General features: G+C 42.5%; 1 pseudogene; it reads right to left on the reverse strand.

Moving 5' to 3' along the window:
* Positions 1-15,759: 15,759 nt before the first annotated feature.
* Positions 15,760-16,391, reverse strand: LOC101412561 (ran-specific GTPase-activating protein pseudogene; annotated as a pseudogene).
* Between the last annotated feature and the right edge of the window lie 11,224 nt (positions 16,392-27,615).

The following is a 27,615-nucleotide window of genomic DNA, read 5'->3' on the forward strand; positions in this document are numbered from 1 at the left end:
CAAAACTCTGCACAAAACTAACACAACTGTTTTTATTTTGCTTTTAGATATGTGCACATTTTACCAACACTCTCTATCTTTTGCTTAGTGATGAATAAGGAAAAACTGAACTATTAGTTGCCCTTTCTTTCCCTTGCCTTTTGTCACATTTTCACTGTAAGTGATTGACTAATAGAGGGCAACATGATTAAGTAAGGATATGATAGGGGTCCTTGGTTGTTTTATGTTTTTTAGAAGGCAAATCTTCCTTCTATCTTAAAAGTAAGCTCTAGTTTGAAAGGGAAGTGTGGCCTCTTGGAGCTGTTGTCATCCCATTTACTAAAGAAGGAGATATGCTTATCTTTTTACTCACAATGAGTCTTGCTGGACTCCCACCCATCATAGGTTCATTGTAATTTTGTGCTGATGGTATGTTGTGAATGCTACATGCCAATAGGCAGGCAAAAAATGGTAGATAAGCATATTGTTTCTATCTTCTCTGTTTCACTGCCCTGTTTGAGTTAACTTACAGAAGATAAAATGGTTAAGAAGTTCAGGATGATGAAGGCAAAGCATTAAACAAAACACAGAGAGTCCTGAACATGGTTCCCTGTGTATTTGAACAGCTCATGGGATCAGGGAGATGGCCTTAACTCTGGCTTCTGGCAACCCAAATAAAATCCAATTAAAATCTGCTATCAAAGATGCTATGGGTTTGGTAAGAAAAAAACCTCCTATCATAAATATATAAGTAGTAACATCCACATGTAAAAACCTCATTGTTAGGGAAGGGGGAAAAGGGAGAGGATGTTGGGTATAGGGGTCCCCCTATATTCTGTATGTAGCTTTACTGTGACCTAAATCTCCTTTGTAAACATAATAAAAAAAGAGATGAGACACTGAGGAAGAAATGGAAGACATTACCTTGCCACTGTACATCAGGACATCACATATTATAGTGATGAAATGCAAAACTTCAAAAATTTTTTGAAATATTTTTCATTTTTAATACCCCAATTTTTTACTTTATTTTTTTAAATTATGTTTTATTTCTAACATATAAACCTACCATTACAATTTCATTTTCATATTAATTTGATTTGGCAATATATAAGGCTACAATTTTTAAGAAGTTTTGGATCTCAGAGGGGTTCAACTATGGGGGCTGAGGAGAATTGCTGTGGGGTGTCATTGATGGGGGATGCATGGATGTGAGTTTGCCCAGGCATGCATAAAGTGTATATAGATATGTTTGGATGTTCATTGGGTATTGACACAGTGGATAGAGATTCACACAACTAAGAGAGTGCTGGATTCCCATCCTGGGAAGCTCAGTTGCATTTCCCAGTGGAACAGCAACAATCCCAAGTGTAAGGGTAATGACCAGTATAGAAGAATGGTCCAGTGAGGGGCCCTTGATACTGATGACTATGATTATGAGCCTGTTGTGCTAGAAATTTCATCTTGGACTGATGTTGTAGTTTGCCTAGGATCAACCTTCTGAGAGTCACCATGTTGCCCAAATATGACCACTCTCTAAGCCAAACTCAACATATAAATGCATAACCATCCTGCCAGCATGGGGCATGACTCCTGGGAATGGGCCTCCCTAGCACTGAGGGATTACTACCAAGCACTGGCTGGTGATGCAACCAGAAAAAGACCTTGAATAAAAGGGGGAAATGGTAAAGACAAATGAGATCATACAGCTAAGCGACTAAAAAATGAAATGGGTGGTCATCAGATGGGTTATGTGTATGCACATCTCAGCAGGATCTCATAGTCTGCTAAAGTAGATACAATCCATGGTAGTGGTTTTCCTGAGGGCTCTGGACATACTCAGGTCCTGTGGTCAGGGCAGATGTCTTGGGAGTTAGGTGCCTTGCCACTGAGCCCTACTTTTGAATTTGTGCTCCTGCATGTGATGAAGTGGAACTCAGGTATGAGTTTTCTACACATGCTCTGTCTGTCCCTTATAGTGAACCTGTGGTTGCTGCTGGGGTTGGCATATGTCCAGGAGACTTGCATCTCTGGGTTATCCATGTGGCAGCTGGGCCCTGAGCCTCAGTGGTGTGGAAGCATGTACTTTCCAGTTTCTTGGACTTATCCAGGTCAGCTGACAGGGAGGGGATGATGGGAAACCACCACATCAAAAAATGAGAATCTACAGTTGTGAGCATGAGAGTTCCATCCACCATCCATGTGGGACCAAAGCCCCCTCTCAATTACAAGGTGGAATGGGCATCACCAACCCAGGGTCCTCAGGATGGAGGAATAAAATATGGATTAGAGTGGACCACTGGTATTCCACTATAGAATTACTGTGACTCTAGAAATGGAAGAAATTATATCATTGATGTGGAAACAGTGGCCACAGGGCTTTCTGAAGATAGGGAAAGGAAAAGGAGATGTGATATGGGGGCATTTTGGGGACTTGGAGTTTTCCTGAGTGATATTGCAGGGACAGGTGCAGTACATTTATATATGCTACCTTAATTCATTGAATGGACTGGGAGAGAGTGTAAATACAATGTAAACTGGCAGTTGGCTCTGGAGTTCAGTGCACTGTCAGTGGGTCCTACTTTGGAAATTGTGTTCCCGAGTGAGATGGAGTAGGACTCAGATATGGCCATTCTACACATGCCTCTTCTGTCACCTTTATTGAACCTGTGATTGGTGTTGGGATTGGTGTATACCCAAGAGACTTAAATCTCTGGACTGGCCATGTGCCAGCTGGGACCAGAGCCTCAGCAGATTTGCAATTCTTACTCTCTGGTTCATTGGACTTACCCAGGTCAGCTAACAGGGAGATGAAGATGGCCAACCACCACACTAGGAAATGAGGATGCCTACAACTCCAAGCAGGAGAATCACATCCATCAATCATGTGGGTCTAAGCCCCCTCTCAATATAGAGGTGGAGTGGACATCACCATCCCAGAGTCCACAAGATAGAGGAATAAAATATGGATTAGAGTGGACTTATTGGTATTCTATTATAGAACTATTGTGACTATAGCTATTGAAGAAACTGTCTCATTGACATGATGACAGTGACCACGGGAGCGCTGAGGGCAGGGAGAGGGAAGAACAGATGTTATGTGGGGGCATTTTCAGGACTTGGAGTTGTCCTGGGTGGTATTGCAGGGACAGTTGCTGGACATTGTATGTCCTGCCATGGCCCACTGAGTGGAATGGGGGAAAGTGTAAACTATAGTGTAAACCATTATCTATGTGTTGCAGCGGTGCTCCAAAATGTATTCACCAAATGTATTGACTGTCCCATGAAAAAAAATTCACAATATGATTACATGTAACCTACACTAGAATGTAAAAATCCAAAATCATGTAGTAAGAAGTTTCATGAGGATGTTAAGGATGTAGAGCCCTCTTACATGGCTAGTGGAAAGGGAAATTGGTACAAGTTTGTAAAATCGTATGGCAGTACCTGAAAACGTTAAACATAGAGTTATTATGTGACCCATGCAAGCTCATTGTTAGAAATCTTCCCAAGAGAAAACATATGCTGATGCTAATCCTTAGATTGATAACAGCTTTATGCATAATAGCCCAAAGATGTAAACAAACCAAAATGTTCAACTGTTAAATGGTTAACAAAATATGACCTATCTCTATAAGACAGTGTTATATAAACTGGCTAAATAGGAGATTTTGTGCTGTATGTTCACTACTACGATAAAAAAGCATTGTATGAAAAAGAAAACTCTTTGAATAAATGAATGAATAGTACACAAACTCAGACCTCCAGGTCACTCCTGATTGCCTAGAGGTCTCTCCTTAACTAGTTTTGAGCAGAACAATGGGAAGTGCCTTTTATACTACGAACAAGAATAAATTCATCCTCATTCTATCACTAAATACTTAGCATTAATTTTCCTTATCTTGGAGTCATATAAGACTTGGAAAGTTGAACACTGACTATTCAACAGCCCTGACATAAGCTATGTATTAGTGGTCATTTTCAATCATTTCATAGTCTCTTCCTGCGCTGACATTTCCTTTAAAGAGGTTGAACTTTCTGCACCTTTTCAGTTTGCCACAAGGAGGACATTGTTCTGTTGACTTAACTGAAAAAGCAAGAGCAAGAATGAGGAAAGGAAGTAGAGATCAGTCACAAAGAGAGCTAATCATGTTTTACAAAAGATTAGCAGAGAAGGCTAAGTTTGAGAAAAGTTACACTTGATAAAGCAGAATCCTATGATTGGCTAAGTGGTTGAGGATTAACCAGTCAAAAAGAATAAATGTGTAAAGAGTATTTATGATGCCTTTGAGAGGAAGACAGACCAGACAGGGGAACTAGATCACAAACAGATGTCTTGACACCTGCAACTAATGATGCATCTCCAGAGATGCATACTTATTAGCAAGCTTGGCAACACCGATGATAAATTTGAAAAAAAAAGTTCTATTTCAAATGCTTTATAAATAAACTTAGAAAACTTGCTTCTGTGTGATGGCCTTATTTCTTGCCCCCCAACCTGAAAGCTACAATTCACACAGAGAGTCAGATAGCCATATGAGCTAAAGGCTCCTTCCTCCCTTTCTCTTAGCCTTCAAAACCCCAAAATGTGTTCACTGAGTGCGATGAGTGTGCCACAACGATGGGGGAGGTTGTTGGTGTGGGAGGAGTGGGGTAAGGGGTGGGGGGTATACAGGAACCTCTTATATTTTTTAATGTAACATTTTTTGTGATGTATATATCTTCAAAAAATACAATTTACAAAAATGATGTGGTAGGGGGTTGGGAGTGGGTTATATGGGAACCTCTTATGATTTTGTTTTTTTATGTTTTTTAATGTAACATTTCTTGTGATCTATTACCTTAATTTTAAAAAAAAAACATCCCACACCACAGCCCCAGGAAGCATTCTCAGATGCCCCCAACAGGCAATAATCCCTCCTCTGCACACACAAAATGCTTTTCCACACCAATTATATTTTGTCTATCCATGGTTGCCCCAAAGGAGCATGAGTTCCTGAAAAGCTGGGGGGTTGTGGTCTCTTCATTATCTTTGCATCCCCATTGCTTGGCCCCTAAGGAGGAATCAGTGGTGCTGACTTCTTGATGAAGATGAGTTAGTGTAGGGAGCAGAAGACCTGAAGCCAGTGGGGTGACACTAATTTCAGAGTCCTCACACAGAGATTTCAGTTGAAACTGAAGGTGCACACTGGGGCAACCACCAGACATAGGCTGTCCTGTAAGCATCTCTCAAATAGTGAGAATTTAGCAAAAAAAAAGCTTTCAGCAGGGAACAGCCCCACCTAATTAACAAAATGCTATCTAATGAGTGCACTCAAGTACACCCCTCATTTGAAAACTAGGAACTCCCCTTTCATGTTTACTTAGCATGTCTAAAGTACTTTAGCATGTATTCTGAAGAGGCCCTGGAAGAGGCACAAGGAGACACCACATTTGATGGGAGTGATTTTTCCACCAACACTTCCCACAGAGAAGCTGGGTAGACTGTTGCTCCATCTGAAAGTGCATTACCTGATAAAGCCTCCAGTTTGCTTTCATTTCTAGGGCTCTCTTTTCATCAACTTTTGTTCTACAATAGGTTCTGATACTACAATAAAATTCCAACCACTAGCACTTGTCAACAGCTAACAGGTTAATGGCACAAAGAAGGGAAAAATGAAAAATCATACACTGCCTAATCTCTAAATCAGGGATTTTTTATATTTTTTCTTCCACAGACCCCTTTGCCAGTCAGGTGAAAACCATGGACCCAATACTCAGACTACACTATGCTGTGTATTATTTAATAAATATATCACACCTGAACTGTTACATTCCCAAAGAATGTTTTTTTAATTTCAATTCAAACTCATGGACCTCTTGTTAAGAACCCCTGCCCTAGTTGCTCCCTTCTTCCAGCTAAGGAAAGCCTCTCCAAAAAGGCATACCTGTGAAGTCAGGATTCACCAACTGAGGGACATCCATTGAGTTGACCAAAGTCACAAAGGCAAAGAAGAGAGAAGTGACCTGTAGGTGGTAAAAGTTGATGAGAAAGTGTTAAAGAGGAACAAAGTCAGCCAAGACCACCCTGTACTCTCTCTCCACCCCCAGAATTACTCATCTAATTCCAACATGGGAAAGTTCTGGCATCTGCTTATCACCTGCACCCCGTGGCCCAAGGCACAACCAACCAACAAGAAAAGGAGGACATGGGCTATTCTTTCTGTGCTTTCCTAGCAGTAAGGCTGGTAAGTGGCCCCAGCAACACCTCCCAACTGGGGGCACCTGTATATTCTCTATCTCTCCAAGCTGAGATGGGTTATAGGTGCAAGGAGTTTTCTAAGAAGCCTGAAAGAAGTACCTGCTCTCCATTGGGTACTTCCTGAAACTCTGCCTTAGGTATTCCACCTGCAGCTCATCATACCAGCTTCTTAAAACTGGCTCCACATGTGAATTGGAGGCTTTCTCTTGGACTTTGGGACCCGTGATCAACTAATCTTTCTCAGTATCTCACACTGCTTGTTGAGATGCCTAGTTGTCTGCAACCCATTTTCCATAACTGGTAATATAATTCTTATATCTTTTGCATGTATGGGGAGGTATTTGTCATTCAGGTTTTACTTATTGCCTCTGTGATGTTGATGTGGGCTATGGGTGGCAGGCTCTTTGTCTCTTCAGAGATAACCTAAACTATCCGGGACTTGTGGGTGTGGGATGATAAAAGGTTGCAGTCCTGCTCACCAAGGGCAGTTTAACAGTGAAACAGTTTAACAATGCAAGGTCTATAAACAAAGTATTCAGGGGAAATGCAAACAAAATATGTTGAAAGCTTATCTAGAATGTCTGGAGTCCATGCTAAAAGCTTACCTAAGATGTGGAAGACAGATATGCTAATTCAAGCCTATTGAGAAATGAAACAAAGGGACCATTTGGCCTTTCCTCTCTGTATAAAAGACATTTGAAAATCTTGTTTCTGGCTCGGGATTCGAACAGAAAACTCCCGAGTCTGGCCGGCCATAAACAAACCATTTTTCCTTCTCAAAATCATTCCTAAGTCCTGGCCTCTCTATATGCAAATAATTGAACTTCTCTCAAATTCTACAACATTTTTTGTGATTCTGGTGGGACAGCAAATGAAGGCCAGAGATGGTAGCATTTTGCTGCCCCTTCCAAATCCCTGAGGAAGCCAGGAGGACTCGGGTGAACCCCAAATCTGGGCACCCCTGGATTAAATTTAATCCAGAAAAGATGTGGGCTCCATCAGAATCTTCCCAACAAAAATCGGGGACAATGGAAGGTCTGAAGAGAAAGATTCTGGGAACGAAAAAGAACTACGAACATGGAAGAAGGTAAGACTCCCCGGGTGAGCACAGTCTGGAAGGCCCTAGCTTTAATTGCTAGGAAGGGGAGGCTGATCACTTCCCGAGAGAACCCTAGTAGCCCCAGAAAGTTGGGGGGAAGCCATTCTCTCTAGGCTTGGGAAAAGGAGAAAAACCAGGGAAAAGCCCTGGTGTTTTAGGTTTGTCTAACTGCATGTTAGAATCTGGTACTGGTCTTATATCCACTAAAGGAGTGGAGTCTTGATTTTAATAGGAAAGGTTGTTTATAGGTTCGAGTCCTAATGTCCTGGAAAAAAAACGGGAGAAAGCCCTGGTGTTTTGGGTTTGTCTAACTGCATGTTAGAATCTGGTACTAGTCTTATATCCACTAAAGGAGTGGAGTCTTGATTTTAATAAAAAGGGTTGTTTATAGGTTCAAGTCCTAAAGTCCTGGAAATTGGTCTAGATTAAAACAAAACAAAACAAAAAAAAACTTGGTTACAGGAAAATGGATCGGCTTTTCTGGTGGAGCTTGGTCTGGGTGTAAAGTTTAAACAGTGGAAAAAGTCTAGCTGAAATCTTTTATTATGGTGCTAAATTGTGAATGAATTCACTTTATACCAAATGTTAAGTGTTCTGAGGTTTGTGATGGCTGTGGGGGCAGCCATGGTGAAAAAATATATATAAATTTGTGGGTCAAATTAGTGACCTTTTGCTTCTGTCTGTGTCAGCTCAATGCTAGGGTTGGAGTTGTGTCCTTATGTAAAGTAGAATTACAGCCGAGTTGGAGCCCTCCCTTGCCATTGGCAAGGGGGTGAAATGATTATGGGGCAAAACTGAGGGAGTCTGGATGTTTGCGGAGTCTAGATGTTTGTACATGCTTTGCTGTCTTGTCTCTGGTCTGGCCCTTTGCCGGGGCTTGGAGGCCATCTGTGTCCATGCCACGCACCCAAGTTTTTTGGGATGTCCCAGTCAGGGTGGCTGGGTCCCTGGGAGAGTTGCCAAATTTGAGTAGGTTCTGTCTGCCCATTTTGGCTGAAAGCTGGAAAGGGGGGAGCGGCTAGCCCCTTTCCAGTGAGTGCACACCTTCTATTCATAAGCCACATTCCTGTTTGATTGTTGTGCATGGGGGACTTCCTGGAAGGGGGGAAGTGAAGGGGGTGAAAAGCAGAATCAGAATAAATGCAGTAAAGTTTCCTCCATAAGGTGTCAAAGCCAAAATACTTTTGCATTCTGCTCGGTTCTTATAAGGTATTGTAGTAACTTTAAGTAAGAGAATGTGTTCTATGAAGGTAAAATTTGTCTTAAAGGTATAAATAATTATAAAAGTTTTACAAAGAATTGTTTAAATTAAGGTATTTAAATGGCTAATTGCAGAAAGTCATTATTAAACAAAAACTGAATTGATAATAATAATAAAAGGTGATTTTATAACATTTATTCAGCGGCCAGCCTCCCCTGCCAACTTGCTTCCAAAGAAACTTTCTGGTATTACATGCTACTAAGTATTTAAAGTGAAGAAAAGTTCATTATTTTAACAAGCTTGTTTAGTATTAATGGCAATTATATGTTGTAAGAAGTTTGCCTGGTAACTTAGTATGTGGGATATATGGAATGTGTTTTTATTGTTAAGGAAACAGAAGATGATTTTGTCCTAAGATAAAATGATTGATTATTGGAAAGAGTAGAGTGTAGGACAAACCTGAATGAATACTGAAAGTGTAGAAGGTTTGTGGAAGGAAAATTTTTGTGATTAAAATTGAGTAAGATCAATATACAAAGAAAATCTTTTATCAAAAAAGCTTCTTGTGCTTTAACCTCATCATTTCCTGTGTTTGAAGAAGAGTCTTACCTCTTTTAAAAGAACATTATGTTCTAGAAATCAAATCCTGAAAAGTAGCTTCTTATTTCAAACTAACTGCAAGAGATTTATTCTTTTACTTTAAAGGAAAAATTAATGGTTAAGTTCATTTAATATGTTATAAGTCGAATGAAAGGTATTTAAAGGTGTTATAAAATTAACAGGTTTTTAAAGTTAATAAAAACTGTAACTAAGAGTTAAAATCATTTATAAATGCATTTATATTATAAAACAGTGGAAAGATAATAACTAAAATTATAGCTGGGTGAATTTAGCCTGAAACTATTATTTAAGTGTAAATTCTAAACTAACCTTTCCTTTGTTTATGGTTACTTCAAGCCTAACCTTTGCCTTTGCCTATGGTTATTTCATAATTGAGAAGAGCTGGGACATCACTGTCTCCTCTCCTGGTATTAGTAACCCTTTCTCTCATGAATTCAAGTGTAAACTAAATAAATTGCTGCCTGATGGAATAAGGTTAAATGATCACTGGAGTCTAATTATCTCCAAAATCAAAAAGAGGGTTGGAAGGGGAAAAGTCTCCTGCTTTGACTGTCAGTGTTCCTAAGAGTGGCAATTCATGAGAGAAACCAGTCTGTCTCCCTGAGGCTTCAAATAGCCTCAGTAAATATATATAAAATTAATCTTGTTGCTTATCCAAAATTCTGCTAAATTCAAAGTAAAATATAAAGTTCTGAAACAAAAATTAGTGCTAAAGCATTGAGAACATTTTGGTAACAATCCATTAGTTAAGAAAGAAAATTCTTGTGTAAAACTGCATAGTCATAGTATAAAACTGCACAGTCACAGTGCAAATTAAGAAGAGTTTCAGGAGTCTTTGAAATGTTTTGCAGTCACACTTATTTTGTAAGAATTAGAAGTTTAAAATAACTAAAGTTATGTTTTTGTGTCAAACTATTCATGTCTGCCTATTTGCTCAAATTGTTGAGGTTAAATATGCAGTTATAAGTAATATATATTTCAGGACCCCAAATTAAGCTAAACAGTATATAAAATAATGCAAATTATAAGTAATATCAATCAGCTTTGTTTCTGTGTCTAACTCTTTGCATCTGCCCATTTGCTCAGTGTATGTCTTCATACATCAGGATAATATCAAATTAACAAATGAAAATTCTTAAAAGAGCTCGATTCAAATTGTTAATTAAATATGCAGTTATAGATGTAAATAAATATTCTTAAAGCCCAAATTAAACTAAGCAGGATGAAAAGGTCATAGAAATCTGATTATAGAAACAATTGGGAAAGGGCCTCCTCTTTGCAAGAGCTTTAAAGGCAAGACTAGGTGTGGCAGATTAAGCCTATCTACTAGGCTAGGGAATTAAGAATCAGTTTGCCTGGTAATTTCCCAGTTTAAACCTTTTGTCATCCATAAAATGTAAAAAACAAACTAACAAAGATTAGGTTAGTTTTCACATAAAAGAAAAAATATTGATTGGTGTAACCTGGCAGCCTGGCAGCCTGCTGTCTCAGTCTCCCACTCCCGGGTTAGACAGCAGTGGAGGAGACCAGTTTAGGCCAGTCCTGTGGGCAGTGGAAGGATGCCCAAGAAGGAGCTAAATCAGTGCCATTTCAGCACTAAATTCTATTCTTTATTTAACAAAGGGGAACAGGTAAAAACTAAAATGGTTGGAATGTGAGAGAGGAAGCAGTTAAATCACACACTTTTGTGCAGGAAAGTTAAAGCTTAGATAAACTGTAACTTCTGAAGTATCCAATCCATGGAAAAACAGAGGAAGAGCTTGCATGCTGGCCTTAGGGGTATAAATTGTGTCATTTTCTTTGTTCGGGGCACCAGCCATATCTGGCTCTGCACTCCTTCTTGCAAGATTGAGAATAAATTCTTTTCTTCTCCACAATCTGGTGAGCCTTATTTACTTCCAGAAGATTTCTTTCCAACAAAATAAAGGTAATTAGTGGCTCTATTAACAAATTTCAGTAAGTAAAGGAAAGTCCACAAAAACTATGGAGAGATCTTTCCTGGGTTATGATTAAACAAATTAAGTAATTGTGTAATGTGTTTTAAAACCTGGTAGTCAGTATGCTTTTAAATTATTCATTTTCATAACTTAAACAAAGAAAAGAAGTTTTTAACTTCCTGTAAGGGAAAAAGAGAACATTCCTTGCATAAACTATAATGGTTTCAATTTTATTTAACTTGAGTGTAATCTCCCATAGTTAATTTATAAACTAAATTAACATTATGGATGAAATCTTTAGAGTAATGAAAATTGTGAGTTCACATTCGTGAAATTAGGCTAAAGGAAAAAGATTGTAGATATGCTCTCAAATAAATAGAGTAAATTTCTTTGGTAATTGTAATTTAATAAGTTTACTTAAACATGAGGTGTCTAGTCAATGTGGTTATAGTCAATTATAAGGAGTTTGTAAAACATCTGCCAAACTGAAAATGTTTAAATAGTTCTAGTTGTAGAAGTCATTGTTAACTAAAAAAACTTAAGATTGGTATTGGTAGCAGAAATAAGTTAATGATAATAAAACCTGTCTGAAGGCCACTGCAAAGTACACATTTAAGTAAATGGTAATAAAAAGTTATCTTGATTCTATTAGAAATATTTTGTTTTCATTTTAACAATGAAAATTTTTTTTCCCTCTTACTAAAGTACCTACTGTTATCTTCATGGTAAAATTGTGTAAGTAAATAGTCATTTAATATATGATACATTGCATTAAATTGTTTAAAATATATATATAAAAACAAGGAATGAATTTTAACTTTATCAAACTCTTTTGTGCTTTCAAACCAGGCCCTGTATACATTGCATTTTGCCTCTCCATGTGAGTTATTGGCTAGGCTGGTTACTGATCCCTCAGTTAAAAATATTTGCTATATCAGCCTCTGGTTCTGCTCCTGAAGTCAATGGAAACTACATTGCAGTTTCAAGCTCCTGCAGCAGCCAATGATGACTCGGTACAGCCAAGTGTACAATGGACGTCACCTCCAGGCTGGCACTGTTCCATGGTCCCAGAGAGCACTATGCACCAGGCTAGTAGAATACTGGAAAATCTCTCTAAGATGAAGGATGCTGCGACTTGCTCACTGCATTGAAGAACATGCTAAGTGGAGCCATGATACCAGGATACTGTAAGTGAAACTTAAACACAATTGGCATTATGGCCTGCTCTCATGGAGAGATGACATGTAAAGTATTACAAACCTGAAACTCAAAACTAATAACTGCAACTCTGAATCCTTATGCATTAAGTAATACATTAGTTAATATTAAGTGCTGTACTTTTATCCTGTACTAAATATATGCCTAATAATTATAACATCTTTTCTATTTTGGATCAAGTGCAGAAGTATATTAGACATGTTAAATTCCTGGTAAAATCATTTTCTAAACAGTTAAAAACATGTCTATAGAATAAGGTGGCAGTCTCAGCCAGTCTCAGTCAACTTCTATATTCTACTGTACTCTGCTGTGTAGCAAAGGTGAGGCTTGCTTGCTGATGGTGAGTCACCTATTGAACAAGTCAAAACTGCTAGAAATTGTACAATTAAAACTAAGGTGTAAAAAAAAAAAAACCAAACCTTTATTCTGTAGTTCTGATCACTCCCACAGGTGAAAACGAAGAGAATTTCCAACTTAGTGTTCTAATCCTGAGTGAAGCCAGTTGCCCAAGGAGTGCCAGTTCACCAGGAGCATCTGACAGAGTGAATGAGTGCCAATCATTGAACAGCTTGGAATGTGTCTTCAGACAAAGCTAAGTGTCTGTTGCAATTTCTCTCTGAAGATGAATAACTTAAAAAAGAATATATATGCTGTTCCCACCAGCTTTTAGGAGTGCCATCTTTATAGGCACCTAACCTTGTCTACCTCTGCAATCCAATGTCCTCTTTTAAAAATGGGTATTAAGTTTGTTTCTTTCAGAGTGAACATCTTCTTAACCATATGAAAACTTCATCCAACTTTGTACAGAATGCCAGATCCATCTTCCTCTAGTTAAAATAAATTAAGAGTTTTACACCTTATTAGGCAATTACTACAGCCCACGGCCAGCAGGAAGCAGTTACAGAAAAGAGATCATCTCCCTTCAGCACCCCTTTTAAATTAAAGGTGTAAACTCTTCAAGGGTAAAATAAAATAATAGATGGATCTGGAACCTGACTGGAAATCCATGTGAGCACCAGTGGCCACAGGATGACTGCAGGAGGCCCCTGCCCCAGGATTCTGCTGTCCAGAATGAAAACTTCTAAACTTTTAAAAACAGTCCTGGATGCTACCCTAAATATTGATAAATAATCAATCAAAACAACAAACAGCCATCCACCTCATAGCTCCAACAATAATTATGCCAAAGCTTAGCAAGTTATACTTTGGCAAAGGGGGGAAATGATGTGGGCTATGGGTGGCAGGCTCTTTGTCTCTTCAGAGATAACCTAAACTATCCGGGACTTGTGGGTGTGGGATGATAAAAGGTTGCAGTCCTGCTCACCAAGGGCAGTTTAACAGTGAAACAGTTTAACAATGCAAGGTCTATAAACAAAGTATTCAGGGGAAATGCAAACAAAATATGTTGAAAGCTTATCTAGAATGTCTGGAGTCCATGCTAAAAGCTTACCTAAGATGTGGAAGACAGATATGCTAATTCAAGCCTATTGAGAAATGAAACAAAGGGACCATTTGGCCTTTCCTCTCTGTATAAAAGACATTTGAAAATCTTGTTCCTGGCTCAGGATTCGAACAGAAAACTCCCGAGTCTGGCCGGCCATAAATAAACCATTTTTCCTTCTCAAAATCATTCCTAAGTCCTGGCTTCTCTATACGCAAATAATTGAACTTCTCTCAAATTCTACAACAATGTAACTGAAGGTAAAATCTCCAGTCCCTGTTAAAGGCATTTGAAATACCATTATAGGGTAGAGTGATTTCCTTAATCTCCTTGATCAAAAAGATCACACAGGGCTTACAACAATATCATAAGTGAGAGGGTCCTAGAAACCGTGCTGAACCAGAACCTCTATGGCAGGAGTTCTTAACCTTTTTACTTCCGCAGACCCCTTTGCCATTCAGGTGAAAACAACATTTCCCTCACTAAGTCTATATTATTGAAGCAGGCTAGTAAAATAGGGAATCAACAAAGGGATTTGTAATATTGCAGATTCCATGTGGACATCAGTAACACCCAAGATGGCTGCTGGAAGACCCTCCCCAAGATTCCACCTTTCAGAACAAAGACTTATTCTGGAAGCCATGAGAAACCCTGGATATTCCCAAAGGACTTTATCATTGGACCCTCAGGAGAGATGATAGGTGGGGTAACCAGTCAAAAGGGCAAACACCTGGAATCCCTCCCATGCCATTGGCAAAAGGATGAAATAATTAACAGTTCAAAAATCCAGGTGCAGGTCTGAACAGGTGCTCTCTCACATGCTTTCTTGCCTCTGGATTCATTCCTCTCCTCTGCACTCTGCTCTTGCTATATTTCCTCTGCCTTGTGGCCATGCAAGTTAATCTGTGAATTTATAATCTATAATGGGAAAATGTAGCCTGCAGTCAGCCCACTTTACACTTTTCAATCCCCTTCCTCTCTACCTGGGCCCTCTGGTATGTTATTTTCTTCTCCTTCTAGTCCCTCCCTACCTGGATAAATTACTGGCCTAACTGACCCAATGTGCTCTTGAAATTCATTTCTGCAGCATAGTCAAAGAACCTAGATAAAATTCAGTAACATATTTGGTGAGACAGTTGAGGAATTTATTGGTGAATGAAACTATGGCCCAGAGCTTGTTTAATGCCTTTCTTTGGTTCTCCATTTTAAACAAGTTCACCTATGAGCTCCCACAGGATGTAATCCCAGGAGGGAAGGGGATAGGGCTTGGGAATTCTCTGTATCTATGCCATGAGCCCAGGCTTGTGAGATCTGATCCCAGCCAGGAAGAATATCATAAGGTAATGTCTGAAATCACCGCCCAGCCAAGACAGTGATTCCCTGGCAGAGCACCAGGTCCTGCAAGGCTTCTTTTTCAGGCTTGTTTAGCAGCTGGTATCTTTGCCCTTGGGCCTGCCTGCTCTTACCTTCTCCATGCCTCTCCCCTCAGAGGCAGCGTGGCAATGGCAGAAAACCCTGGGGGCTTACCCCAAATACTGGGTCCTTCCATTTGCAGGCCTGCCAGGCAGGCAGATCAAAATGGATCCTGTGGCAGATACATTTTCCAGGGATGTCAGAGACCAGTATATTCTTGCAGAGTTAACCTTTATCCATGTTTTTACATTCCTACTTCTAGCTACTGTAATTTATTTTTACACTTTGTGTTAGAATGCTTTGGAATTTTTTCCCCCATTTTCAAATTGTTTGATTTATAGTCATAAAATATAATGAATACAGTGTTTCTACTATGGAGAAGAGAATTAGCACAGTACATTTTCATGACTGGGGAATGGATTTTCTGAAGTCATCTTCAACAGGGCAAAAACTTAGAAAGAAAATAAGATCCTGAATGTTGGGATGATATTAGCTCTTAATATAAATTCCCTTGTAAAAAAGAAACAGAAAATAAGGGGTGGTGGGAAAAGAAAGAGGAAAAAAAAAGGAAAGAGAAAAAGGGGGGAAAAGGAAATAGGGCAAGAAAATTTATTGCTTCTTTTTTATTTTTTCCTTGGTCTCCTCCTTTTCAGACTCCTTGTTGCCAGGGGCCTCCTGGATCTCCTCCTTTACCAAAGGAGCTTCCAGCTTCTCAGATAATGCTTTCTGGCATTATCATTTTTGCCCTGGTCTCTCTTTTCTCACTCCTCAGTCTCTTTCCTGCATTACTCAAATTTCTTTTTGAATTTCTGTGCATTTTTATCACTGAGGAACCAGATGGCCAGCAGCTCAGGCTTGGGGCACTCATTGGCAAAGTCAGCATGAGCATTTCAGACCCAGGCCTGCTCGCTGTCCATGTTTGGCTTCAGCGGTGTGATGTCGTGGTTGGTGCAGACCTTCTGCATCTTGTCTCTGTGCATGAGAAAGTGGATGGTCCCCTTCTTGTGCTTCAGGAACTTGACATCACCATGTCATGCTCCTTCCACTTAGGGAGGTCACTTTCTGAAGCAAATCAGAACAACTTTGCCCACATTTTAAAAAGTTCTTCTTCATCTTCTCCAGTGTTTGATTTCTTGTTCAGGAAGATAGACAATCAGCTCAAATGGGGGGTTGTGGTTGGACTTATCTATGTTCTCAGTGGAAGTGTCCTGGTCCTCTTGAGAGTCCTTGGTGGGTGCCATGGGTGCACAGTGGTAGCAGCTTGGCTGGTTCAGACATTAGCTGGCTCTGGGGCCTCTAGGTGGTTGGTTACATCTCCTTCCTCAGAGTCTGGTGCAGGCACCTCCTCCCTGCCTGCAAATCTGGGAAAATACCTTTGCTAGCAGGGAAGCTATTGCCCCATTGCCCCAAAGGCTGTTAGCTAGAGGAATTAATCTCTAATCACCTAATGGCCTTTTGATGGCTGGTTTAAACTGGAAAACTCTAATATTGAAACTTAGCCTTGTATTATTGGTTGCCTCAGTGTTACCTCCTGAGAATCTCCTTGTGCTAAAATATGGCCATTCTCTAAGCTGAACTCTGCATATAAATGCACGAGTTTCCACCCCAGCATGCAACATGACTCCTGGGGATGAATCTCCCTAGCCCCAAGGGATCACTACCAAACAAAACTTACAATGCAACTGGACAAAGACCTTGAACAAAAGGTAGAAAAGGTAATGACAAATGAGTTTATATGGCTAAGAGACTTCAAAATGAGTCAGGTGGTCATTTCAGGGGTAAGACTTATGCACATCTCAGGATGACTGCATTGACTGCAAAAGAAAATAATACTGCAAATAAATGGGGCTCCTGAGGTCTCTGGAGACATCCAGACATCAGGGCCAATAGCTCAGGAGTTTGGTGACTTGCCAGTGGGCCATTCTTTGGAATTTATGTTTCCCAGTATGACAGAGTTGGACTCAGTTATGGTTTCCCTACACAGGGCCCTTCTGCCCCTTCTGTTTGGAACTATAATTAGTACTAGAGGTGATAGGTGAACATCCAGTACACTTAAATCGTTGGGCTGTCCATGTGCCAGCTGAGTCCGGAGTCTCAATGAAGTTGCAAAACCTACTTTCCAGTTCATTGGACTCATCCAGGACAACAAATAAGGAGGTGATGATGGAGAATGACCACCCTGAGGAACCAAGATGTCTACAACTGCAAGCAAGATAGTTCCATATGTCTGCCCCAAGGGATCAAATCCCACTCTCAGTTAGAGGTGGAGTGAGCATCACCACCCCAGAATCCTCAAGATTGAGAAATGAACTATAAACTAAAGTAGATTTACTGGTATTCTTCTATAGACTTGTGATTCTAGCTGTGGAAGAACTTATTCATGTGGAGGCGGCAGGGAGAGGGAAAAACATGCGTAATATGGAGGCATTTTTTGGGACTTGTGAATTGTCCTGAATGACATGGCAATGACTGAAATAGGCCATTGTACATCTCAACAAATCTAAAAAAAATTGTGTGGAAGAGAATGCAAACTAAAATGTAAACTATAATCCATGCTTAGTGACAATGCCCCAAAATGTGTTCATCAATGGGATGAATCTATCACACTAATGAAGAATGTTGTTAAAGTGGGAAAATGAGGGAGGTATATGGAGCAGGGCATATGGGGATCCCCTACATTTTTTAATGTAACATTTATGTAATCTAAGTATCTTTTAAAAAATAAAAAGAATAAAAAAACAACAGAACAAAACAAAACAAAAAATCATTAAACACTAACATGCCCCAGTTCACAAAGAGGATGCCAGTCTTCCCTGTATTCCAGAGGGCTCCATCTACCACCTGGACACCTCCAAGTCATGAGAACAACTGGCTGGCCATTCTCTGCCTTTAATCTAAACCCATTTTGTGGTGCATTACTTTTCACCCATTTCTGCCTTCTCCCAGTATCTAGATTTTGAAGGGATTATTTGTTCACGTGTAGTCATGTAGTGAAGCATAGTATATATGGAAATATACAAATAATTGTGTATAATTTGATGAATTTTCAGGAACTGAACACAGCCCTGATAAAGAAGCAGACCCTGCCAGAACCCCAGAAACACCCAATGCTCCCTCCACCCACTGCTGCTGCAGGCTCTGACCACAATCTCCATCACCAACTTCCAGAGAATAATTTTGCCTTTTTTTATCTTCATAAAAATGGAACCATAAAGTGTGTGCCCTTTTGTGTCTTTTGTTTACTCTACATTGTGTTTGCAAAAGAGTAACTGTTACCCAATAATGTAAGTGACAATATATTAGAAAGACTAACTAGTAACAGCTGCTAAATGAGAGAGCAGCGTTTGCACCCAGTGTGGTTCTGAACTCTAAACCTCTGTGCTATACTGTCTCTTCTCAGTACAGAAATTCCAAGGGTTGTGGAGATTAAACATAGCAAAAATGTGCAAAGTACTTCATATTTAATCCCCACAACAGCCCTACATGTCTCCAAATATTGCATCAAGAAGAGTGAGTAGCATGTGCTATCTCTGTCACTTGGGGCCAAGACAGCAGCCTGACAGTTAATATCCAGAGTGGCAACTGGGGCTGGGAACCCAGTGTTGCTCTCAGCAAACAGGGGAGTCCTTGGTGCTGTCTAGGGTGCTGATGGATGTCTTGGTCATTTTCTCTCTCTCCTCTTGACCGGGGTCTACACACTTCTGCTTTCCTTTGATCATTAAAATTGGAATTTCAAGCTAATGTTTTCAACATAAACAGAAATTCTGGAAATGCTTCTTTCAGTAAACACTCAGATTGATCCTCCACCTGAGAAAACTAGAAGAGCTGAATAAGAACAACCAAACCTTATCTGTTTGAAGGCACTGACAACTGGCAAGACAGTGAGTACAAGAGTACAAGAGATCCAAGACATAGTGAAGTCCAGACATGTAACTCTGGCATTGAGGCCATTTTTATCTCAAAGTTACCTGCTCTTTCTGGTGGAAGTAACTGAAAAACTGAACATTGCATTGGGGAATTATTTGAAGGAATGATTGAAGATTAATCTGATGCTACCCTCCTCTAGAAAGACTGTTTTCACTTCTCACAGGCACATGATGACATTAGTTTCCTAGAGCAATGTGAATCAAAATTCAAAACCTGCACTTTTATCTTCCAGCTTTATGATTCAAAGTCATCCTGGTCAAAAGGAGGGCTGCTCTTCTGCTTCATGCTTGTTTCTAGAGTGCAGCCCTTTGGCCTTCCACCTCAGGCATGGCATGTGCCTTCAGCATCACTATTTTGGCAGGCTCTAGAGGATGATGGTGACCTCTCCCACTGAGAGGTCTCTTCTCATGATATAGCCTGTGCATAAATTCAAAAATGTTTCCAAGAGTACCTAGTCCCCAAGATGGCCAAATAAGTAACATAGGCCCTATAGTCTCTGAATGTTCAAAAAGGATGTAAGACAAGTTGCCTCCAGATGAGATGTGAGGGATATGCTAATTCAAGCTCACCTGAGATGTGAGGGATATGCTAAAGCTCACCTGAGATGTGAGGGATATGCTAAAGCTCACCTGAGATGTGAGCGATATGCTAATCCAAGCTCACCTAAAATATGGGGGTACTATAAAAAACTTATCTGGTACTCAAACTTAACTAACAAGGAAAGTCATTTTCTTTCACAAAGGCACCATTTAACTCCCTACCCTTATATCTTTTCTGTATAAAAGGGAACCCAAAATTCTATTTGGGGCTCGGTTTTTATTAGGACAAGAGTCCACCGAGCCCGGCTGGTCAAAATAAACCAACTTTCTTCTTGGTACTCTCATACCGCGCACACCCGATTTCTCTACAACATTTTTGGCAACTATGGTGGGACGCGCTCAGAAGGTCAGAGGCAGCAACAGTTGTTTGCCCCTACCGGACGTCTCCGGGGAGGCAGGGAGGGCCCGGGGAAAACCCAGCCCTGGGCACCCCTGGACACCCCATTTGAGTCCAGAAAGAGGTTGCGGTCTTCGCTGGAGCCCTTCCGAGGAGCCGGGGACACCAGAAGGTTTGAGAGACCCTGAGGAGGAAGCAAGGAGCTCCACACATCTGATTGGTAAGACCCCCGGGGGCATAGTGCAGGGAAGCCTAATTCTAAAATTAGGAGGGAGTCTGATCAACTCTCAAAGAGGAGGCCTTAGTGCTCCTGAGAATACGGGAGGAAGCCGTCCCCTCTCCAGGTCCGAGGAAAGGAAAGGGGGGTGGTTGTGTGTGCATGCTTGTGGCGACTGAGTGAGACGCAGAAAATCACTTATGTGGCACAAGTGCGGAGTCCCGATCTGCGGTTCCGTGGTGACCTCATACGATCAAGGGCGGTCTGGGGTGTCCCTGCAAAGGGACCCTCTTCCACATTGGGGGCTTATACCGATCCGCTAAGGTTAAGAGGTGCCTGAAAGCTCCCACGAGGGACGCGGCCCGAGACAGACGAAGCGAAAGGCTTGAGTGACTGTTGTACACCATCAGCACAGGGTGGAAATGGGAAACACACACAGTAAAACCCCATTAGGTTGTATGCTGGAAAACTTCCCCCATGCATTCCAGGGAGATATGTACAGCATAAGGTTTCAGCCAGGAAAGCTTAGGATGCTTTGTGAGTTAGAATGGCTAACTTTCGGCATGGGCTGGCCCCAGGAGGGCACTTTGGATCCCGGGATCATCCGTAAAGTCCACGATGCAGTGACTGGAAATCCAGGGCATCCAGACCAATTCCCCTACATTGATGCTTGGGAAAACGCTGTGAGCCAAAACCCACCTTGGTTAAGGAAGTGCGTGACTAAGGAAGCTAGAATTTGCTTAATGCAGAAACAGAGGACTGCCGTCCCAGGAACCAAACCAAACAATCACCGAGCAAAGGGCACAGAGAAAGTGCATCCCAAGTCCAGTGCTAATCCGCCCATTTTGGAAGGGCCAGATGAAACTGAATTTCCACCGCCTTATGCGATGACTCCCGCCCCGGCAATTCTAAGGAATGAAAATGAGCTAGTCTCCTTAGGCAGTGTTCCGTTGTCATCATCCGCACAGGGAAGTGTGATGTCCACACCATCCCCTCCACTGCTTTTATCACCACCCCTGCCTCTGCTTTTGTCACCATCAGAGAGGGCACCTATACTATCCCCACAGTTGCCTTTATTGCCATCTGCACCTGAGAGCCCTACGCCATCCCCACAGCAGCTTTTACCGTCTCCGCAGCGGTCTTTGGCACCTTCGGCAGGGAAAAATGCAGACCAGCTGCTTTTACAGCCGGTTGCCCCTGGCAACGCCGCTGCAGTGCTGCAGGTCAGTCAGGGAGGACACGCTGAGAGATTGCAGCTCAAACTACAGGGAGCCCCAGGGGCAGAGGGAGCAATGGAAAAGGCTGCTTTCCAGTTACCACTCTGTGAAACCCCGGCCCCAATCTTTTAAGATGCAGATGTCCAGGTTCAGGGGAGAAGCCGGACTTTCATCTCTCAGCCCTTTACAACAACAGATCTCTTTAACTGGAAAAGCCACACCCCACCATTCTCAGAGAAGCCTCAGGCCATGACAGACCTTTTCCAGTCCATCATACAGACCCACAGACCCACCTGGGTTGATTGTAAACAACTTAAAATGACTTTATTGAACTTTGAGGTGAGAGAGCACCCGCCTGAGGGAACTTTGGACAGTGATCAATAGGCCCGCTTGCAGTTCCCAGAGGAGGACCCCCTGTGGGATCTGAATAGCGCTGTCAGGCTCAACCAGCTAGAGACATTCCATAGGGCATTAGTTGAAGGATTCAAGGCGGGGAGCTGCAAGGCAGTGAATATGGCAAAGACCAGTCAAATTCTACAGGCCCTGAATGAGAGTCATGCTCAATTCTATGAGAGACTGTGAGGCATTCCGTGTATACACGCCCTTTAACCCAGATGCTCCTGAAAGCCAAGCAATGGTAAATGCAGCATTTGTTGCCCAGTCACAGGCTGACATCTGGAGAAAGCTGCAGAAATTAGATGGGTTTGCTGGAATGAATATCTCTCAGCTCATGGAAGTAGCTACTAAGGTCTATGTCAACCGTGATGAAGAAACAAAAAGGGAGGAAATTAGGAAGATGAGGAAAAAGGCAGATTTTCTGGTGGCAGCGATAGTGGAAAAGTCCATTCCTGTGACAAGGAAGGTAACTTGGCAAGCCCCAGCCCCAAGGAGAGGGAAAGGCCCACGTCTAGGGTGAAATCAGTGTGCATACTGCAAAGAGGATGGGCATTGGAAGCAAGAGTGTCCTAGCTGGCCACTTGACCCAGCCTCTGCAGCCAAAGCATTAGCCAGAAAGGCCAGTGGGGCATCACAAACCAAACGCTGGGACCATAAAGGTTCAGGGAAGAAACCTGCAGATCAGATCATTGGGCTGGCAGGAATGGAGGACTCTGATAGAGATTATTAGGACAGACCAGGCTCCTATTCCCTTGGCCCGAGGAGCCTATGGTCGGAGTTCAAATTGGGGGCCGCACCATACATATGATGGTTGACACTGGGGCTCAACATTCTGTAATAACCAAGCCAGTTGGGCCTCTATCAAAAAGACAAGCCACTATTGTAGGGGCAACTGGCAAAAGTGCCCAAGGGCCTTTCCTTCAAGCCAGGACCTGCAACATTGGGGGAAAGGAAGTCACTCACGAATTCCTCTATCTTCTGGAGTGCCCAGTCCCCCTCCTGGGTCGAGACCTGCTGTCTAAACTACAGGCTCAAATTACCTTTAATGCCACAGGGAAATCCACACTGACCCTGAGGCCACAAGACCCTCCGAAGGTAGCGCTAACCCTTCCTCTGCAGGAGGAATGGAGACTGTTTTGCCTCAGTGAGACTGGCCAATCCATGGCCATGCAGCTCCCCTTTGAAGATGTGCCTGAAGTATGGGCAGAGGGTAACCCAATGGGGATGGCACATGACATTCCTCCAATTATTATTGAAATAAAGCCTACAGCCAGTCCTGTAAGCATAAGGCAGTATCCAGTTCCACGCGAAGCACAAGAAAGGGTCCAGCTATATATTCAGAGATTGCTGAGTGAGGGCATATTGAAGCCGTGCCAGTCTCCGTGGAACACCCCTCTCTTCCCAGTTAAAAAGCCTGATGGAGATTACCGCCCAGTCCTGTACTTACGAGCAGTTAATTCGGCAGTAGTAGCCCTTCATTCTGCAGTTTCTAATCCTTACACTCTTCTCAGCTTAATACCCACATCAGCAATCTACTTTTCATGCCTAGATCTTAAGGATGCCTTCTTCTGCATTAGGGTAGCACCCAGGAGTCAGCCGATTTTTGCCTTTACATGGGAAAATCCAAACTCAGGTGAAAAGCAGCAGTAGACATGGACGTGATTGCCTCAGGGATTTAAAAATGCACCCACTATTTTTCGACAAGCCCTGGCCAGTGATCTCAAATCCTTTAAGGCAGAAAGCCATAACTGTTTTCTTCTCCAATATGTAGATGACCTCATTCTTGGAAGTTCCACCTATCGGGACTGTGCTAGTGGAACCCATGCTCTTTTAAAACATCCGCTATCGGGTATCTAAGAAAAAGGCCCAAATCTGCCTACCTCAGGTCAAATATCTAGGTTACAAAATAACACAGGGGCGCTGTGAATTGGCACTTGAAAGAAAGAAAGCGATCTATGGTCTGCCTGAGCCCAACACTCGCCAGAAGCTGCGAGAGTTCCTTGGGGCAGCTGGATTCTGCTGCAATTGGATCCCCAATTTTGGGGTCCTCACGCGCCCTTTATATGAAGCCACAAAGGGGGGAGATAGGGATCCCCTGCTCTGGGAAAGCCCACAGAAAGATGCTTTCACTGCTCTCAAACAAGCTCTAATGGAAGCACCAAATCTCGGACTTCCAGACCTCAGTAAGCCGTTCTACCTCTATGTTCACAACCGCCAAAGCATAGCAGTAGGAGTACTCACTCAATACCTCAGTTCCTGGCAAAGACCTGTAGCGTATCTATCCAAACAACTGGACACTGTAGCCCAGGGATGGCCCTCATGTTTACAAGCTGTAGGAGCTGCAGTCATGCTTACAGTAGAAGCTATAAAATTAACTCTTGGGCAGCCTATTATTGTCCGGGTTCCACATGCAGTAGTCACAATCTTAGAAGCCCAAGGAGCACATTGGCTTACTAAGAGCCGCCTGGTTAAATATTAGACCCTATTATGTGAAAATCCATCCATCCAGCTGGAACTTGTAAAAACCCTAAATCCAGCCACCCTGCTACCCATAGAGCCAGGGGTTCCAGCCCATAACTGCCTGGAAACATTGCAAGAAGTATATTCCAGCTGGCCAGACCTCCAAGACCAGCCATTGGCAAATCCTGACATGGAGTTTTTTACAGATGGGAGTAGCTTTATGCAGGGCAGCAATCGAAGAGCAGGAGATGCTGTAGTAACATCTGAGACCACAGTAGAGGCGCAGCGCCTCCCAAATAACACATCAGCACAGAAAGCTGAACTCATTGCCCTCACCCGAGCCTTGCAACTTGCAACCGGAGCCAAAGTTGACATCTACACAGACTCCAAATATGCCTTTCTTACCCTGCATGCGCATGGAGCCTTATATAAACAAAAGGAACTCATTAACTCGGGAGGAAAGAGCATTAAATACGGCACACAGATTCTGGAGCTACTAGATGCAGTTTGGGAGCCTGCCAAAGTAGCTGTAATGCACTGTAATGTAACATGTAATGCACAGACAAGCCACAGCCCCATTGCCCAGGGAAATCAGAGGGCAGACGCTGAAGCAAAAAGAGTGGTATGGGAGGGATCCCTATCTGAAAACCTGGCCACTGCTCTCATTCCTCAACCCCTTGATTATCAGAACATCCAGTATACACTGCCTGTTCTTGCCCCGCAGCCTTTGAGTCATGGAGAGCCACAATATACTCAAGCTGAGAGAGAGTGGATACTCTTTGAGGGTGGGACACAAGGGGAAAATGGATGGTGGACATTGCCTGATCACAGAATAGTTGTGCCAAAAATATTAGCAGCAAATGTAGTTCAAGACTACCATGAGAACACACACTTGGGAAAAACCCATCTTAAGGAAGTGTTAGAAAGATTCTTTTACATCCCAAGACTAGTCACTATCACCCATGCTGTATGCCAACGGTGTGTGACATGTGCAAAGAATAACCCTTGCCAGGGGCCCACAATAGCCCCAGGGGTCCAGAGAATTGGTAGTATGCCCCTCAAAGATCTAGTAGTTGATTTCACTGAAATGCCACAATCTGGAGGCTATAAATATCTCCTAGTCCTTGTTTGCACAATTTCCGGCTGGGTGGAAGCCTTCCCCACTCAAACAGAAAAAGCTGAAGAAGTAGCCAAGGTTCTCCTCAGGGAAATCATCCCTCGCTATGGGCTACCACTCTCAATTGGCTCTGACAATGAACCTGCCTTTGTCTCTGAAATCACTCAAAGATTGCAAAGGCACTGCGCATCCAATGGAAACTGCACACCGCTTACCATCTGCAGAGCTCAGGAAAGGTAGAGTGAATGAACCATACAATAAAGACTTATATTGCCAAGATTTGCCAAGAAACTGGGCTAACATGGGTGCAGGTACTTCCAAGTGCTCTCCTACAAATTCGAGCCAGACCAAGCCGAAAACTAAGCCTAACCGCTTATGAAATCCTCTTTGGGAGGCCTCCTCCCTTAATCAGAAATGTAGAGGGGGATCTCAGAGAAAGAGGAAACTTATCAATAGCTCAGCAGATGATAAGTTTAGGAAAAACCCTATATAACCTGCATCACTGGGTCCAAGAAAGGGCCCCCATTAGCTTAAGCAGCTCTGTACACCTGTACAAGCCAGGAGATGAAGTTTGGGTCAAGGACTGGAAGTCAGCTCCACTAACCCCTCAATGACGAGGGCCCTATCTTGTCATTTTATCCACCCCTACTGCAGTTAAAGTATCTGAAATCATCCCGTGGATACACCATAGCAGAGTCAAGCGAGCTGCCCCAGAGTCCTCGACCTGTATTCCAGATACCCACAGCCCAACCAAGCTCATCTTGTGAAAAAGGGGAACACCAAACCCTGCTCCAGTCACACCCTGGAAGCTGACTGGTCCACGCAGGGCTGAAGATTGAGGAGGGAACACCGAGCCCTGCTCCAGTCACACCCCGGAAGCTGACTGGTCTACGCATGGCTGAAGATTGAGGATGGAACACTGAGTTCTGCTCCAATCACATCCTGGAAGCTGATTGGTCTATGCACAGCTGAAGATTAGGAATCCGGTTTAATCTGTTGCAATGCCCCTTTGCCTATTTTTCTTACTTCTAGCCCTAACCTGGTCCCAGGTCGACACCACAGAATGTGAGCCATGTATTCAAAAGGTGCGTACAAGGGCCCATGTCAACACCACGTTAATATATCATAGTCATTACACCTGCAAGGGCCAGGTAACCACCTGTCAGTTTCAGGGAACCTCCTATAGTGTCTTTAATGCATCTGGCCAAATAACCTTCTATGACCCTAGACCCCCAACAGTCTCCTGTAAATGGGAAATAAGAGTGCTTGATCAATATGGGGATCTACTTTCCTCCACCCCAGTCACGAGCCAGAACCGAGTGTCCCTCCTATTTGATGCATGTCAGGTTATAGACTCTGGGATACCATCGAACACAGATTGTGGAGGGCTCAGCTGGGAGCAAACGTATACTCATAGCAATAAGTACATGTGCGCTCCAGAAATGAGAAGTGCAGCCCAAGGGGGGAGCTTTTGGTGCAAATACATAGGTGCATACTACTGTCCCTACTGGTCTTGTGTCACCTGGGCCACCTGGAACACAGACATAGCTAAACAGACAGCTATCCTCACCAAGGGTATGGCCCCAGCTAACTGTCCACGTGGTCAATGTAACCCTTTAGATCTCACCATCCTTAAACCTGAATCCTGCCTGACTCAGGGAGTCCAAATGGGCTTCCGCATTGATGGTAAAGGAATAGACCCAGGAGCCTACATCTGGGTTGGGTATCGAGAATACCCACTCACAAGTAAGGCCCATTCTGTGTTCCACTCCTTTTATGAAGAAATGGAAAAGCCCTTTTCCATCCCACAAGCAGCAACAATCCTCTTTATAAGCCTGGCTGAAGTGGTGGGGGCAGCCTTAAATGTCTCCTCATGCTATGTATGTGGCAGTACTAATATGGGAGACCAATGGCCATGGGAGACCAGGGAATACAATTACAGCCAACCATATAATGCAACTAACCTCCCGGCTGTCCCCTGAGATAGTATGTGGCCCTTGTAAACTTCTGTCATAAGAAAATATTGTGCTTCAAGGGCCTGCCTAAGCTCCTCTATAGCTGTTGGAAACCTAACATGTACAGGGGGAAAATTCCAAAATTATACCACAAATACAACAGAGCCTTGGGGAACATGGAACGAATCGGACCTCCTTCTCATAAATCGTACTTTCCCCAAATTAGTCACAGTGTGGAAC

This window comes from Dasypus novemcinctus, chromosome 28 (genome assembly GCF_030445035.2).
Source record: "Dasypus novemcinctus isolate mDasNov1 chromosome 28, mDasNov1.1.hap2, whole genome shotgun sequence".
Classification (NCBI taxonomy): domain Eukaryota; kingdom Metazoa; phylum Chordata; class Mammalia; order Cingulata; family Dasypodidae; genus Dasypus; species Dasypus novemcinctus.